Below are 18,855 nucleotides of genomic sequence, written 5' to 3'. Positions count from 1 at the left end.
TAACTTAGATACCACCTTTATGCTACTTTCACTGCACTTCTTCCTGTCCTTCTGCCCTAAGGAATGGGTAACTACTCCACTGATTTCCAAGATGCACCGAATTTCACTTCATTCCATTTCTGCAAATTCTATTCTCTTCCTCTCCTTATTTTCAGCTCTTATCTTCTGGAGTGTGGCCTTTATTGCTTTCTACCAATTTTAATCTTGCTCCTCTGCTCCTTTTTCAGTGCTTTGCTTTTGGAGGCCTTTATGTCTTCTGCTAGTATAAGCATTTGCATTATTTTCCTCTCTCTTGTTTTTCCTCGTGCCTTTCTAATCCAGAAAGGAGTTCATGCATTCTTCTGCCATATCCTATTTTCTTTCATTCTTGACCATGTAACCTCCCAAATTTCGATTGCTCTTTTGTACACCCAGGACATGCATATGATTTCTAACATTTCCTTCCCATAGCTCCAAAATGAATTCCCTTTTTTCTCTCTCTCTATAAACTTTTTCAGGTGCAGACTAATCCATGCAATAACCTGAGTTGCCTGTCCCAACCAGTAGAAACCTTTTTAGAATTTCCATCACTCCTATGTACTTCTCCCATTTTTCCTCAATTAACTGCTCCTCTTCCTTTCCATTTTTCTTGCAAATACTTTCCTCTCATTTGTTTCTTTAATAAATCCTTGTATACTATTCCTCCCTTCCCTGTCCACCATTCATTTTTCTGTAGCTGCAATATTCATCAAATTCCAAACTTTACTTATTCTGCTCTACAGTCCCCTTCTCTGCATCCATCCAGTCTCATTTTTCCCCACATTTCTTCCATTTCTTTCCCCTCTTCAGACTTATTTACTCCATCTTTGTTGCTAGTATTTGCCACAACTTTCATATCCATATGCCTTATCTGTCTTTTTTTCCTTTCAACATTCCTCTATTCTTTTAGGTAGCAGCTGCATGAGTTTTTTTTTCACCCAGTGTGTTTTACAGTCTCTGTAGTTCTAGCCCCAGGAACTTTGCTCATGGCTTTGTCTCCATGCTTTCTGGCCAACAGCGATCTTTTTCCTTTCCCATTATAACCATGGCTGTTTTTAGGTTACAATTCAAAAATGCTCTTGCCTTAAAATCTTCCAAAACTTTTCCAGTATGCTTTTTTACTGCCCTGTCCCTTTGACATGCCATGGATGGGCTGCCCACAGTGCAAAGTAGGCATCCCATTCTCTTCCTTTTATCAGCTCTGCAACATCCTCTCTGCTTCTAACAATTCCATGACTTATATACAGAGGATTGGTGATAGTGGACATCCTTTCCTAGCACCACTTTTTATGGTCCCTTTTATGATCAGTTTACTACTCACCAGCAGCTCTGTCAGTTTTTGGTATATGGTTTTACCATCCCATGAATATGTATTCCATTACCATTTCCTTAATGTTTTTTATTTACTGGAGAAAAAAACTAATTTATTGATCTTTTAACAAACTTTTCAAGAACATAAGGTATTATAGTAGAATCCAGATCTCTTATACAATTAAAAAAAAGAACATAACCTTTTCTAAATAATATCAATCTTTCAATTTTTAGTATGTTTTTTTTTTTTTTTGCAAAAAAATTAGTTCTTAACATTATGGTTGTGCTACACTTTCTAGACCCTTCACCTGCACATAACACATACTGTTCTAAAGGGCATGTTTAGCGTGAAACTAAAGTCTAATGCTATACTACTTTCAATTTTTGTTTTAAATTATAATATTTAATTGTATGCATACAGATGAGGCTAATTCAGATAATGTCATTAATCAAATTCATACACATCCTTAGTATTTCTGACTACATTCAGTTTCTCTCATTCCAATGTAATCTAGTCAGATTCCTGAGTCATTACCATTTATCTAACTACAACTTCCCATTAATTACGATAACTTCAGAGCTTCATAACAGACTACCTCTGGGAATGCTTCGGGTTAAACAGTAGTAGAGAGATACCATACAAACTGTCTAGGAGATCATACAGGAGTGAGAGATATACTAATTGGTTTTCTGAAAGAGTAGCTGATAACAGGGATAAACTACCTACTTATATTAAAGCAAGCTCTATTTATTTATTGTATTTTACATTTGTTTACTGGGAAAATCCGACTGGACAAAGTGTCCATTTTCAGCAGAGGCACAGGGAGAAAAACTCCACATAATACAAAACAGATAAGTATTACATAAACAGTGATTTACATGTTTTAATACAGAAAAGACAAAAAAGTGTATAGTGTAGTTACAGGTCTTAAGTACAACACAGAGATAAAGGACATGTATAGCAGATCTACATGTACTGGTGTGAAAAAAAAGTTTTCAAGCACAGGGAATAAAAAAAGAAAAAAAAACAGTGCATTTTACATTTGCATTACAGTTAAATATGAACATAAGAGTCATAATTACTGTAATAAGATTAAAAATTGTAGATAGAGACAAAATGGAGAGGCTACAGAGTTAAACTGGAAGTTCTGTATATGCTAATTTGCTAACTGTGGTTAGTACACAAGCATATCCATTTACATGAAAGGTGAGTTTTCAGTAATTTTTTAAAGTTTGTTGTGGTAGTGGCGGATCTTGTGTTGTCAGGCAGGGAGTTCCAGATTTTGGCTATTCTGTTAGAGTACAGGGAGTAAAGCTCTAGTTTAGATATTTTAAGAACACACTTATTACGAGGGTGACTGCTACAACACACTGAAAGGCTATAAGGGTATTACCGCCCATGCGTAAAATATTGATATGTATATGAGTATTATGTATCGAACAACTTCTTTTGGAACTTGCAGTCAATGTACGGCACATACATGTCTCCCAAGCTATTCCCTACCTTATATCTCAGTCTTCACAAGTCACTCCATGTCATCCACTTTTACTGCTTTTTAAGGGAGGTCTGGATATTCTTTTCTATCCCATAACAACTTAAGCTCTTCAGCACCTGTGATGTACAATATATCTAACACATCAAGCCCCCATCCTGGGAACAATGCAATCTCTCTGCTACAAATATTAGCATTCAATTTCTATCACCCAAGCACACTTTCAGCCTCCCACAATTATTTGTAATGTCAGTCCATCTTGTGCATCTGACTCTATCAAACAGCCAGATCTCCTCATTTGAGCAACAGAGGAAGGGCTTCTTTTATAACAGATGCCATTCACTGTGGGTAAATCCACATATTTCTTTGCTAACTTTTATCCTTCTCACTTTGAAGCTAACAATGCATGACTTGCTTAAGCTGCCATCCACTTAATCATTTACATCCACAAATCAATCACATGAAAAGCTACCTGTATATCCCGCCACTGATCTCTATTCACTGCAATTACAAGTCTTCTATTTTAGCTTAAAAAATTGCAATAATTACCTAGATCCATCTTTTCACGACATACTCATGTTCTCCCTCCTTAGTCTACAATATAGGGAATACAGAAACATTCTCTCTAAATTTTCTAGAAATTTGTTATAAACTCCAAGAGTTACATAAAACCATGCAGCTTTCCATCCTCCTTACCACTCCCATAAAATTCATCCATCCTTTACTAATCAGTTTTGAGCAGTTACATTAAGTAATATTACATTATAATAACATTTACAGTCCACTTATTTTTGTTGTGCTCTCACCACACCTAGTACATCTTCAGACTGTATTTTCCCACCCAAGCTTCCCCACTCTCCATTCCTGGATCCTTCAATTGCTCCTTGCTAGGTCCAAAAGGCATACCCTTCACTATGTGGTCTCCATGACTACTTGGGGAGTTGAACATCATAGTAACTCACTACTATGCCAGAGGAGTGAAAAATCCAATGGGAGTAGTGAGGGTAAAGCTTAAGAACTGTCATTTATATGGCAAAGGTTTATATACCCTAGCTGTCAAAATGGCTAGCGCCATGGTGTCAGAATGTCATTGCCAACCCACTTGGATTACCTTAAAATGACATGTGAAGCCTCTGGTCTCAACCAGAGGTCAAAATAGGAATCAGGCAACCCAAAGCCTCTTTCTGGGATAGGATGGCTTTTCACTAGCCACATCATCCTATCCCCCTGCTCAACCCTATCAACAGCTCAAGTCCATTCCCAAATTCAGATGCACAGCAACACAGATGGACACTCTGCTTCCATTTAACCAGGCATGTACACAAACAAACTCTGCAAGATAAAAAAACATACATAGACCAAGAAAAACTGCTAATACAGAAATTATGAACACTAAATATATCCAACTATTAGGCACTACTTCAATAACACCCCATATCACTCTCTGGATACTAGTACAAGGCATATACAGCAGAACTTGAATGATACTGTTCACATCTTCAAATATTTTTCTAAAAAACTATAAAAGAAGAACAGCTTGCAATTTATGACTCACTGATGTTTCATATAACAAAAGTTACATTATCATCATGTAGTGCATGGACAGAGGTGACTAGTCTTTTTCTGAACATTGAACTATAATCAGTTAAGCGCTACTATAGAGCGAGACTGGACACAAACAAATACTATGCACCCCCTGATTAACTTGTTGTTAGGGTCTCGTGCTAGACAGTCAAATCTGCCAGTACTGACCAGCAAACAGTGGCAGAATAAAAAAAAAAAAAAAGAAGAAAAAAAGAAAAAAAAGATTTATTTCTGCCTGTTGCCTATACTGGTAATGTGTCCCTGCCTAACCTCATCTTATAAACTTGGAAAGTAGCTAGAATAATAGGGCGTGTGTTCGCCTGCATGTTCTGAAGGATAAAAAATATGAAACTCAAAAGTATGTCATTATTTATTGAGTTCAATACTTAATGATTCATTCTAAACAATTTAATGAAGAAGAAACCAAACATATGAGACAAAACTCTTGACATTTGAGAAGTATGACAAGGTTAGTGTAAAATTGAGGGACTGTGTTATACTGTCTTTCTGACATTGCTCGCCAAGTGCTTTACTGCTTTGAAAGCTGCAAAACACTTAGCTTTTTTTTTTCTTTCTTATAAATAGTAGTACACTGAGCAGATAAAGCTCCATGCACTAGAAGAATTACGATCAGGTTTCCAATCATAAACTTTAGTTATGTTTTTTCAACATGGATGCCAAGTCACCTCTTGAGCTTCTCTCTCGAGGTGAATTTCTTGGCATCCGTGTCTCAAACACACAAGTCAGGTGCGATCAGTGACCTGATCAGAATCCCCTTTGTAGTACATGCAGCACAGTGAATACACTTAGATATTCAAAAAAAGACAAATCAGATAAGTGATCCTATAGCGCAAGATCCAATCTTAACAAATGTTAAGCACCCCGATTAACTTGTTAAGGTCGGGTCTCAAGTTACGTAGTCAAATCTGCCAGTACTTACAGGAAGACAGCGGCAGAACTAAAACAAAAGATCTGTTTCTGCTTGCTGTCCATACCAATATTGTGTTCCTGACTTCCTGTCATAAACTTAGACATTTGTTTTATTTTCTGAAGAATGTGAAGTCAGAAAATCAAACCTATGCTGTTAGTGACTTTGAGTCTCAGACTTGTCCAAAAAGCAAAGATTTTATAAGGAACAGACTAAATGTATGAGGCAAAAATCTGGAAACCAGACAGTTGTGAGGCATGGCAAGGTGTATGTAAACACAGCAGACTGTGCTGCTCTGTCTTTCTGACTGTCTTTGCCAAGTGCTTTATGACTTTGAAAGCTGGCAAAACACTTAGTGCTTTTTTCCTGTTACTTATAGTACAAGGAGCAACTAAATTTTATTTATTTATTTAACATTTAAGTGGGAATGTCCGACTTGGAACAAAGCCAGTTTACAGCGGAGGCCCGGGGAGAAATGCTCCAGACGCATGTCTTTGTAGATCTATGTGATACAAAAAAATTATGATCAGGTCTCTGATCACAATCTTTAATTATGTGTTCTTGACATGAACGCCAACACTCACTGTTCAAGCTTCTCTCTCAAGGTGAATTTTTTGGCATCCATGCTTGAATTCATAAAAAGGTTATGACAGGCAACCAGATCAGAATCCTCTATATTATATAATTAATAACAAAAAAGGACTGCATGTTTTCACTGAAACATAAAAAAAAAAAAATATTTTAACTTCTTGATTAAAGATGGCATTGACTCCATTAAAACAGAATACAAAAAAGAAGCAGGGCATAGAACTAGTAGTACTACTATGACCTCACATGGTTAACATCAAGATTATTACTCTACTTCTATGAAGGAAAAGAAGGAAAAACACTTACAAAATATTCCCTTTAAAATTAGACATAATCCTGCCTTCATAATTGACAAGCACAGAAAAAAAAGAGGGGAGAGGTTGTGAACAACTTCATAATTTCTGTATCTTGCAAATATAATCTATTAAACAGCAACCCATACTTTACCATTCAGCCATTTGGATTAACTGACTAGACATTACTAAACACCCACCACAGTCAGAATACACATTCCCTTCCTACTCTAAATATACCTTCCAATAAATGTATCACATAAGTGTCTTACTGCTAGATGTGTTCTTCTTTGTGAAGCTTCTGCAGTACTTCTATAAAATTAGTCCATTATCTAGACAAACTACCCTAAGACAAATATATCAATTCTTTGGAATCACCATGCACCAGCAGCAAGTTATACAAGCAGTCCCCCACTTCCATTTTGATCTTCAGATTTCTTGTACAGATTTCTTGCACATCTACAAACCCTGGTGAACTCAACCATCTTATCAGAGTACCCCCAACTAATGCAAAAGTGAATACCTTAATGGCTAGAAGTACTGCTATCATCTCACTTATGCTGATGTGCCACCTCCTGAAGGCACCAGTTCATGTCCCTTGGGTCATGCATGTTTTTCCCAGCCAGCTTTCTCCAAGGAGTCTGTGGAGAATGTCTGGGACCCAAAAGTAGGTTGAATGCTAACTACTGACAGAGGTAAATGATGACACTTATTTTTTGATGAAAGGTAGTAAAGCAAAGTAGTACTGCACAGATTGGGTGCGTTTCTTAGGTAGAAATGAAAATTTCTCATATGCAGTCTTGCAAGGGGAACCATCAGGATACAACAGCTCATATATCCTAAGACATTGACATACTCTACTGCTGTCTACATTCAATTCTGCTCTCAGATTGTCCTCAAATTCTGGGACAGAAAAAGATCGTCGTATAAGAAAGGTAATGTCTTTTGCTGTTTGGTGTCCACCAGTGGCCCAAAGAACAGTACTTGTCAAGATAGTATAAGATGTGACTTTTGAAGGTTTAGGTGAAGTTTCTGGAACTGGAAGCAGATGGCAGTAATTTCCACAGCCTCACAGATCTCCTAAGGGGGATGTTGCTTAGATTTCATTTATTACTTATTTTACATTTGTTTACCAGGACAGTCCGACTGGACTGGGTCCATTTACAGTGGAGGCCTGGAGAGAAAAGCTAGCTCCACATATACTAACAGAAATACTAGAATTTAATACATAGTAGTAAAAACTGATAAAACATTGCAACAGCAAATTCCAGCTAAGACAGAAGTGTAAAACAGACAAGACAACTCAGCAGTTAAAAAGACAAAATATATTTTAGCATCAACAGTCATTACATATTTCATGTTAAAATTAAGTAGCTATATTAAAGAGAGAAAATTTGTTGGACGTAAAAAACTACCATTTACAGTAGGCAAGTAATAAGCCCTTCCAACTTTCCACAGAGCTAAAGCAATGATTTTAGGTTATGCATGGGAAAAGCCAGGTGCTTATGAGATGTGATTTTAGAGAGTTTTTGAAGTGTGAGGTGGTGGGGATGGAGGTCAGTGGTGGGGGGGGAGGTTGTTCTAGTTTCTAGCAACAATATGGGAGAATAGTGCTTAGCCATCAGTGTTGTTAGCCCTAGAGATGCATAGAAGTGATTTGTCACTAGAGCGGAGTGTGTGATTTGTTGCATAGTAGGTAAGTAGTTGACTTAGTGATGGGTTTTGTCAGGATACTTCAGACTGTTACAGGCAGTAACCAGTTGGTGGTAATTTAGTAGTTGAGAAAATGCTAACCATTTTAAGTACTTAGAGCTAGAAAATGATGGGATCTGAAGGGGGCGTTATTAACAAATTTGGCAATATTATTAGAGCATGACTCAAGTTTGTCTAGGTCAAGTTTTCTGACATAGGTAAGAATTTGTGCTGCATACATTAATGTAAACAACAGGTGAGTTTGGGCTAGGGTGATCAGTGCTTGATCCGAGAGGAAGTTTTTGTGTCTGTACAGTGAACCTTGTCAATGGGTTGAGAGATATGGGCATCAAAGAGAAGGTTTTTGTCAATCTCAACACCGAGGAGCTTGGTATGGGCAGAAGAAGAAATTATGGTACCATTTTTGGAAGTAATAGAAAAGGAAAGAGGAGCAGATTTTTATTTGTTGGGGTAAATAAAAGCAATTTAGTTTTATTAAGGTTAAGGATGAGTTGGATATTTGTGATCCAACTTTCCACAGAGCTAAAGGATTCCTGAGTCTGTTGTTGGAGAGTGGAAAGAGATGGGGCTGAGCAGATTAAAGTCGAATCATCTGCGTACTGTGTGAGTGTGGCATGCTGGGTGGAGGTATGTAGATTGTTAGTGTTGATAGAAAATTGAAATGGGCCCAGTACTGAGCCTTGTGGTACGCCTATGAAAGTTGGAAATAGAAGAGATAGTGCTCCTTGCCACTAGACAGACAGTTGATCGCCAGCTAGATAGTTCTTGAACCAGGGAATGTGAGACCATATCAATTGCTTTGGATAGATCCAAAAATGTAGCAGCTGTGTAGTTATAGTAATTTCTGTGTTGGTTTACTAGATTGGTAAATGAGAGAAGAGCGGTAGTTGTACTGTGCTGTGGCCGGAACCCGTGTTGCGTGCTGGAGAGGAGTTTGTCTGTGCTCAGGAAATGCATGACTTGAGAGTGAATACATCTCTCTAGCAGCTTGGAGAGCGGAGACAGAATAGCTATAGGATGGTAATTAGAGACATTGTAGGAATTACTGCCTTTATGAAGAGGAATAATGTAAGACACTTTCCAGAGTTGAGGGATGTAGGATTCTTTTATGGAGCAGTTTATGAGGATGGAAACTGGGTAGAATAAGGATTCTGCAGCTAATTTTAGGAAGTTGATAGGTAGACGATCAGCTGCAAGGGTGGTAGGTTTTAATTTCAGTAGTAGTTTTTTTTATTTTGGAGGTGGGAACAGATGAAAGAGTAGAGGGGGTGTTATCTAGACTCTTGGCTGGGATATATGGAGGGTTGTTTTTGGACAATTGGCTGCATAGTGGCATTATGGATTCTGCAAAGTGGTGGTTAAATTGAGAAGCTATGTCCATACTGTTATTGGTGGAGTTGGGAGCTGGAGAAGTTGTTTTGCCTAATTTAAGTAGGGAGTTGATAGCTTGCCAAAACTTTTGAGGATTTTTTTGAGTGTTTTGTTTGGACAGTAAGAAAGTAGTTCTGTTTATCAAGTTTAGTTTGTATTTTGGCCTGATTCCTAAGCTGTTGGTAGTTTTGTTTGGTTTGGATGGTGTTATCCCTCTTCCAGATTTTCCATGCCACATCTCTGGACTTTAGTAGGGCTCTTGTGTCCCTACTTAGCCATGGTGCATAGTTAGTCTTAACTCTAATTTTCCTGATGGGGGCGACTCTGTTAAGGACATCAATGTAAGTACTATTAAAGTAGTCAACTGTCTGGTCTAAACCAAAGGAAAGTAGTGGCTCCAAGTTGCATTGCTTTAGAATAGTGTTTAGATCCTAGGGGATTAGGTTGCGGACATTTCAGATTTGTCTATTAAGTTATGGGTTTGGGTATGTTAGGAATGTAGGGAGGTGGACACTAAGACTATTTGGTAGACAGCCTGTCTGGTAGTTTTGCTTAAGGCACTTTACCAGTGTCCAATCAAAGATGGATTCTTTTTGTCTACTCTAGTAGGTTCTTGAATAAGTTGAGAGAACCAATAGAGATTTATGTGGTTAATGGGGCAGCTGGAATTGCAGGCCAACCAGTCTGTATTCAGATCGCCTAATAGGATTGTTTCAAGAGTGAGATTATTTCTAGTCCATTGGAGGATTTCCTCAATTATAGGAGAGTTATTTCCTGGAGGGAATAACAGCAGATATTGTTAATGGGGTAATTCAGGCCAACCAGTTTATTAAATAAAGGGGGTTTAAGAGGAAAAATTTTTTTTTACATTTTTTTAATAAACTTAAATAAATTTCACTAATTTTAAATTAAAATTTAATTTTATAATTTATTTTAAATTTTCATATATTTTTTTTTATTTTTAATAACAATAAAAAATTTATCAACCTTTAATATATAATTTTTTAAATTCTTAATATAAAAAATTATATTTAAATTTTAAAATTTTAAAACTATTTTTATTTATTTTTATTTTGGAAATTTTTTCCCTTAATTTAAAATTATACCCAAAACTTTTAATTTTTATTTTTTTTAACAAAAAAAAAAAACCCTTTATCAAATTTTTTTATTTTCCCTTTTCCCAAACTTTTATTTTTTTTTATTTTATCCCTTTTTAATTTTCCACCTATTCACTTTAAAAATTTTTTTCCCCCTACTTAAATTTTTAATTTTATTATTTAATAATTACACTATTAATTTATTATTCCCTTATTTTTATAAAATATTTCTTTTATATTTAAAAAATTAATAATTCCAAAACCACCCTATTATATAAAATATTTTATTTAAATAATATAAAACAAATTTATTTATATTTATTCAATATATTTTTAAACATAAAACATTTTTTAAAGACTACAAATAATTAATACAATCTAAAAATTTACTAAAATATTAATTAAAATTTTTTCCCTATTTATTTTAAAATAATTACACTTTTAAATATAAAAATTCCTTCTAAACCAAAAAATATTAATTCATTTTAAATAGTTTTTAATCCCAAAAATTTTAAAAATTTAACATTTAATTTGTCTATTAATTATTTTTATTTAAATTTAAATTCACTAAAATTATTTTTAAAGCCTTTGGGTATTTTTGGGCATAAGTTAAAAAAATATTTTTTGTTATTATTTCTTAATTTTAAAGCCCAATAAATTTATTTTAAGGGGCCCACTTAAAATTTAAACCAAATTTTTTTTTTAAATTTTAAGCCTAAAATTTTCCAAAAATTATTTTTAGTCCTTTTAAAATTTTCATTATGGAAATTATTTTTGGGAAATTAATAACAACAAAGATTTTTTAATTTTTTTTTTTTTTTAAAATTTTTACAAAATAAAGGGTTTTCAGAAAATTATTAAATTTTAAAAAAATTTTAAGATATATGGTTTAATGTTTTTAAAAAAATTAACCCCATTTTTATATTAAAGTTTAAAAATTTTTATTAAACCCTTAAAAAATTTTTCAATTTTGGGGGGGTTTTAAAAACCATTTTACACTTAATATATATTAAAACAAAGTTATTTTATAAATTTTATATTCACATTTTTTGGGAATATAAACCTTTGAAAAGGGGGGTATTGCAAAAATTTAAAAGACGGGAATAACCCCAATTCGGTTTGGGGAAAAGCTTTGGGGGGCAATTTTTGGGTTTGGGGGTTTTGCATATTTTCCTGGGGAAGAAGAAGTTTTTTTCCTTTTCGGGGATAAAAACAGGGGGGTTTTTGTCCTATTTTGAGAAAATTTTTGCTGGATTTAAAGGGTTCCTTTTTTCTAGTATTTTTTCTTGGTAAAAAATGCCTTTTTGGTATATTAAACGTAATTGTGGCAACTTTAACATGAAGGGGCCCCCCAAACCCGGGAGGGGAAAAGGGGTTTGGAATTCTTGGGTTTTAATAAAATTTTAACACCACGGCATCCTACTTAATCTTTCCCCATTGGGGCAGGGATTAACATGAATTTTGCCCCGGGGTGATAAATTTTAAAAGGTTTTTGGGACAAATTGAAAGGCTATGTTTTAAGGAAATAGTGAAAAAGGCAATTTTAAAATTGTATATGCCTCCTTTCAATTTATTTTTGGGGAACAACCTTTTTGTGGGGAAATATACATTATTGGGGGGCGGAAATTATACCTATTTTACCCAATGTAATAAAATGAAAATTTCCCCAAATTAGGAGAGAAATTAGCCTAAACAAAAAATTTTAGCTACTTTTAAAGGGGGTTATTGCCTTACTCCCTTAAAATATGGGTTTAATTTAAAAGGGGAATCTTCCTAAACCAGAAGAAAGGGGGAAGACTTACCTTAAACCCATATATTATTATCAATACCCAAATAAACATATTTTTGAACTAAAATTACAATTTTGGGGATAAGTCCCATTCCAACCCCACAAAAAAGAAAAACAAAAAACTTTTTTATAAATTAAAATAATTATTAATATATTATACCACCCCAACCCTAAAATAATAATAATAAAATACACCCCAACACATGATTATCTTTTAGACCCAACAAAACAAAATAATATATATTTTACCATAAATTAAACAAAAAATTTTAAAAAATTTTTAAAATTTAAACAAAACCCATTTTAAAAATTTTAAAAAAAAACAAATAAACCAAAAAAAATTATATTTTAATTTAACATAATATTTTAAAACCCAAAAATATAGTTAATTTTTCAACCACACACCAATTATTAAAAATAAATAAAATTAAAAATTAATTCCATATTCAAAGTTAATTTTCCCCTATAAATTATTTTTAAAAACCACAAACCTTATAAAAATTATTCCACAAAAATTAAATAAAATTCTAAAAAAATTAACCCAAAATATTTAATAAAATTAAATTTATACACATTAAAACAAATATTTTTTTTTTTATAAAAAATTTTAATTTAATTAAAATTTACAAAACCATCCTCCCCATTATACACAATAAAAAATTGATTTATAAATATTTTTAAACATTTCCCAAAAATACAATTCCCCAAAATAATATATAAAAAAATAATAATAACAAACTTTTCTCCCAAAAATAATAAAATATATCAAAATTTGCCAAAATAAATTACTGCACCTTTTATACCCGGCCCTTTCACTTTTAAAATTTTTGAAAAAACCACCAAAAATATAAAATTAGGGGTGTTTTTCAAATTGGGGGAATAGCCCCCAAAAAAAGGTCAAAATTCCCGGTTTTTAAACAAAACCCCAAACCAAATTTAAAAAGTAAAAACCCAACCATCCGGGAAGACCAAAAATTCTGAAATTGTGAATTTCCCCTTGGTTGGCCCTTCTTCTGCGGAAAAAAAACCCTAAAAGGGGTAATGAAATATTAAAATACCGGACCTTTATTAAAAGGTGCCTGGTTAGATAAAGTCCCAAAAGGAAAATGTAAGAAGGGGTTTATTGGGGAGAAGTAAAAATTTTTAAAAAGGATGGTGGTAAAATTTTTTTATTTGTTTAAAAAAAAAGAAAACTCCGTGGGAGTTGGGCAAAAGTTACAATCATTATCTTAAAAAAAATCAGGGAAAATAAATTAAAAGGGTTTGGGGTTTTGGTGGGGAAGGAAACCCTTTTGTTAGTTCAAATTGGTTTAAAATTTTTTTGGGTATTTTTAAGGGAAAGTGGGAACTAAAGGAATATAAGGGAAAAAAATGGGAAAATTAACCCCAAAAAAATTTCTTTTAAATTTCCTTCGGGGAAAATAATATAAATAAATTCCCCTGCTTCCCTGGGTTTTTGTTTAAAAGGAAAAAATTTCCCAAACAATATCCCAGGATGCCTTCTAAATAGCATGAAATATGATGTATCAAACACTCTGGAATGCTATTTAATTATAGTCGTCAAACAAACTTCATGTCTCATGAATGCAGAATGCAGAACAGCAAAGGTCATCCCTCCGCACAAAGGTGGGCCATCTACACATCCTAGAAACTACAGACCCATAAGTCTCACTAGTCTCATATGTAAAGACATGGAAAGAATTATCATGGAAATGATCAATAATAACATTGGAAAACTACAGACACTGGACCCAACCCAATATGGTTTTCTCAAGGGCCTACTCAACCTGATGGACTTCTTGGAGAAGGTCACCAAAGCAATGGATGAGGGCAAAATGGCTCAAACTGCCTACCTTAAATACCTGGCCAAAGCATTTGGCACAATACCCCACTCGGGCATTAACAAACTCAATAGGTTAGGTATAAACCCTTATGTCACCTGGTGGATAGCCAGTTGGCTCACAGACAGGACCCAGGAAGTTAGAACTTTGGATTCCACCTCTGAGAAGAGGCCAATCACAAGTGGAGTCCCTCAGGGATCAGTCCTTGGACCATTCCTTTTTATCATTTACTTCTCTGAAGTCAAGGCCAATGTTAGTGGCTTCTGACTGACTAAATTTGCAGATGATGGCAAATTAGGAGCAGTCATTGAATCCTCTACCGACACAAATGTTCTGCAGGAAGAGATAACAAAAAAACAACTGGTGTCAGATCCATGGACTAAAACTAAATATCAAGAAATGTATAATAATATCCTCTAGGAAGTCATCCAATTCTGGTAACTATCATATTGACAACACAACCCTAAGAGTTGAACCGGTAGTCAGGGACTTGGGGACATAAAGACACAGTAATCCACCCTTTGACAATCATGTGTCTACAGTAATGAGGAAATCACTATATGCTGTGCAAATCATAAGCAAAGGTATGGCATCGAGGGCCAAGGAAGTCACTACTCCACTATATTCTGCATTTATCAGACCAATCATGGAGTACAATGTCCCCATTGGTATGTAAGTAACCAGGTACATAAAACAACTGGAACATCTGAGGTTCCTCACTAAAAGAATAAAGGGCATATGTAACATGTCCTGTGTAGACCACCTCAAGGCCCTATCCTGTATTCTGTCTCCTACAAGCTGTTGAGGGGAGATCCATTCTAAAGACTTACCTGTGATATAAATAGGACCTACTGGAGAGACAGGTATGTATCCAAGAGACTATCCCTTCTCTGGAACAGGCTCCCCATCCATGTGAAACAGAGTTCCTCCCTAACCGAATTCAAGTGTCATCCTGTAAATGTTTCATCTCCCAAGCCCCTGTTTGCAAATACTTCATCTCCCAAGCCCCTGCTTACACTTATCAAGATTACCAGAACTTGTCAGACATTTGGGATGCATGGCTAGGCTTAAAAAGGCCATTGTGGTCGTTAGCCTAGTAAATGCCTACGAATCTAAGTATAAAATAACGTCTATTCCTTATACATAGGTGCTATAAAGACCACAGGGACATTAAAAGGCTGATAGAAAGTGAAGACTGAAGTCACTTTCTGCCAGGAAAAAGGGTAAATATGTAACACAACCCTATCCCTGTGGAAAATCAGGTAACGTTGTCCCACCATGGCAGCCTGCAGCACAGAAACTCACCAAGCAGATATCAGAGCAATAAGCAAAACAGGTTTTCACTTTAAAAAAATTAAGATCAGTGCAAGCTACCAGTTCAAAATGTGGTAAGGTCAATTTTTCAATAACACAGGAGAGATCCCATGAAGGAGGGCTTTGTTGTGAGGGGGGCCTCACATGCAATACTCCTTGCATGGATAGTTTTATCAAGAAAGAAAGAAATGGGGGGATCCCACTGACAGACAAGCAGAGACTACCACTAAATCCACCTTAATGGAAGAATACGATAAGTCATCCTGAAGCTCACACCAATATCTCAGATACTAGAGGGATATTAACCACAATGGACCCTCGTTTCTACTTAGGCACCACTTTAAAAATCTCATCCATTTGTAAACATAAGACTTTCTAACAGCAGGTTTTCTGGCCTCCTTTAACACCTGTTGCACCATCTTCAAGAAACAAGTGCTTAAACAGAGTCAAGATATAATTATTCAGGCTGTCAAGTAGAAGATTTGCCAAATTGTGGTGCACCAGTCATCCCTGAGACTGTGTGAGAAGATTTTATTTATTATTAATACAGCACAGGATTCTCTACTGAAACCTCTCCTGTTTGGCATTTACTGTTCTCAAGTAGAAGCCATTCCCAAAGAGCTCTAGTCACTTAGTTTGGAAAAGACTGCAAGCTAGGAGAAGTCATTGAACCCCCAAATGACTTGTACATCATGAAGAGAGATTTGTCTCAAATAGATAAATGGTGTCAAAATTATGGTCAAACTAAAAGCAAAAAAAAAATAAAAAATGCATTACTGTACCCCTTCGGAAGCCATCAACCCCAAGAAACTAGCACACTGACAACATGCCTCTAAGAATTGACCCAGTTGCTCAGGATTTGGGAAATTACATGGACAGTGACCTAACTTTTGACCAACATGTGTCTACTGTTGTAAGAAAGTCCCTCTATATTACACAGCTTATAAAAAAATGGATTGTGTCTAGATCTAGGGTTGTCACTGTCCCCCTTTACTCAGCCCTCATTAGATCAGTCATTGAATATAATACTCCTTTGGCATGTATTTGTTAAGACACATGCGACCACTGGAACACTCACAGAGGTATCTTACTAAAAGGATATAAGGCCTAAACATCATGTCCTACATGGACTGACTCAAAGCCCTGTCGCTATACTCTGCATCTTACAGACTGCTAAGAGGTAACCTGTGTATGGCATACAGGCATCCTCTGACCCATTACTGATGGATTTACAACACATCAGCAATTCAAACGGCATCAGAAATAGTAGGTTTAGGGGATCTAACCCTCTTCTGCAAGATTAACAGAACGATATGGAGGGACAGGCATATTTCTGGGAGGATACTACTGCTGTGGAACAGAATCCCCATCCATATAAATGGTAGTTATGTACTCATAACTTTCCATCTGAGTAGTTGTACATCATTTGACTTCAACCTGTGGGTTTCAGTTCCACATCAGATCTGACATGGCCATTTTTTCCAGCTATTAATCTGAGCTCCAAGCTCCTCCCCTTACCCATAATACCCCACGTCTCCCTTCAGATTGAGTTTGCTGCCTACATAGTACCAAATACCCAACCCAACAGAACCTTAACACAAGCGTGAACCACAAACAGAAACTCCAGGTCCCAGAAAGGACCAAGGGTCTCGGCGTATACAAAGTTATAACAACCTTCACTAAGTAACAAGGTCAGGGGGAAAGAGGAGGGGGGAACGACTGAAGCCAAATTAAGTAAAACTACTCAGATGGAACGTTATGGTGAGTACCTAACTTCTTTATCTAAAGTAGTTTGTAGTTTACTTCATTTGATCTTCAACATGTGGGACAGAGTCCCCAGCTGCTAAAAACTCCTGGGTGGCCCACCTAGAAAGATATTCCAGAGCATCGGAGAGCCAAATGATGCTGTTTCTACACACGACATCCAGTTTGTAATGTGAAATGAAGGTATGAGATGAGGACCAAGTGGATGCCAAACAAATATCATCCACAGACACACTACACCAGAAGGCAGCTGAAGTAGCCATAGATCGAATAGAATGTGCCTTCACTTGTCCCGGAGGAGACATTTCTCTAACAGCATAAGCTTGAACAATGCATTGGGAGATCCAGCGAGCAATGGTTACCTTAGAAACTGGCTTACCTAAGAAGGGTTTAGAATAAGACACAAATAGTTGATCAGACTTATGGAAAGGTTTCGTCCTGTGCAAATAGAATCTCAGTTGTCTATGAACATCTAGTAGGTGCAACTTGTATTCCCCTTTATTTTGAAAGTTTGAGAAAAAAAACTGGCAAATTGATAGTTTGATTAATATTGGCTTTCGAGGCTACTTTAGGAAGGAAAGCTGGATTAGTGTGCAATGACACCCTGTCTTTTTGAAAAATCATGTAAGGCATTTTGACAGAGAGCCTAGAGCTCTGATAATCTTCTGGCTGAAGTAATGGCAACCAAGAAGGTAGTTTTCCAGGTCACAAACTGCAAATCATCTGAGGCTGCAGGTTCAAAGGGTGTGGAGACTAATGCCTGTAACAGTAAAGTAAGATCCCACGGAGGCGTAGGGTCCTTAACTGGAGGTCTAATAAGGAAGGCACCCTTAAGAAAAATCTTACAAAAAGTTTAGAAGACGCCAAGGAAGACATGTTCACCCCCACATGAAAATCAGAAATAGCTGCCAGCTGGACTTTAACTGTAGATGAACTGGCATCCTGATGAAAAATACTTGCCAGAACATCTACGACTGCCGAAAAAGGTGCAATAAAGGGATCCAAGGCTCAATGAGTGGCCCATATGGAGAAACGCTTCCATTTACTACAATACACCATTCTGGTAGAAGATTTATGAGCCGCTACCAAAATCAATTTAACAGGGGATGACAATCCAGTAGTCCTAATGATCATGGGAACTGGAGCAGCCAAGCCGTGAGCTTCAGACTGTCCAGGCCTGGGTGAGGAATCCCTGAGGGAAAGAAGATCCGCAAATGACCATTTTTAAAACACTTGCATTTCAGTGGAGGGCCCAAAGGTCAATACAGAAAACTGACAGTGCGATCGAGACCCAACAATTCTCAGCTATCCCCTGAAGCAATAAACCCTGGGTTGGCATGAAGAAAAGCATCCATCAAGGCCAGGATCACCATGAAGCAGTGGTCCAAAACCAGAGAATGCACTACCTGCAGAGTGAGAGGGTGAGTTTCTTAATCTTGGGAACCTTGACAAATGCATTCAAAAAAACATTCTACATCGGCCTGTATAACTGTTGTCTTTGGGGAACCAAGAAAAGGGACTGGTACTATGAACCCAGAGTCCAGCATTTTCTGGAGAACAGGAGGGAATAACAAGTCTCTTTCGAAAGATGAGGTGGAACCCCCACAAATGGAGGAGGAAGCTCTTTCCACTTCCATCTGAAACCCCTGCCAACAAAGTTTAGCACTTATCTGTCAGAAACCACTGATAGCTAGGCTGCCTTGTAGAAAACTAATGAGAAACAAGTGACTTGATAAAGATGGGTGCTGCAC

The 18,855-nt window shown here is 36.1% G+C and overlaps 1 protein-coding gene across 1 annotated transcript in view; it reads right to left on the bottom strand.

Moving 5' to 3' along the window:
* PCNT (pericentrin) overlaps positions 1-18,855 on the bottom strand; it is a gene marked incomplete in the record, with an annotated part of 2,997,294 nt that overhangs the window by 287,337 nt on the left and 2,691,102 nt on the right.

Source organism: Protopterus annectens, chromosome 2.part0 (assembly GCF_019279795.1).
Source record: "Protopterus annectens isolate FY-2018-M chromosome 2.part0, PAN1.0, whole genome shotgun sequence".
Classification (NCBI taxonomy): Eukaryota; Metazoa; Chordata; order Ceratodontiformes; family Protopteridae; genus Protopterus; species Protopterus annectens.
The sequence above is the reverse complement of the archived record's forward strand: the minus strand, read 5'-3'. Positions and strand labels throughout refer to the sequence as shown.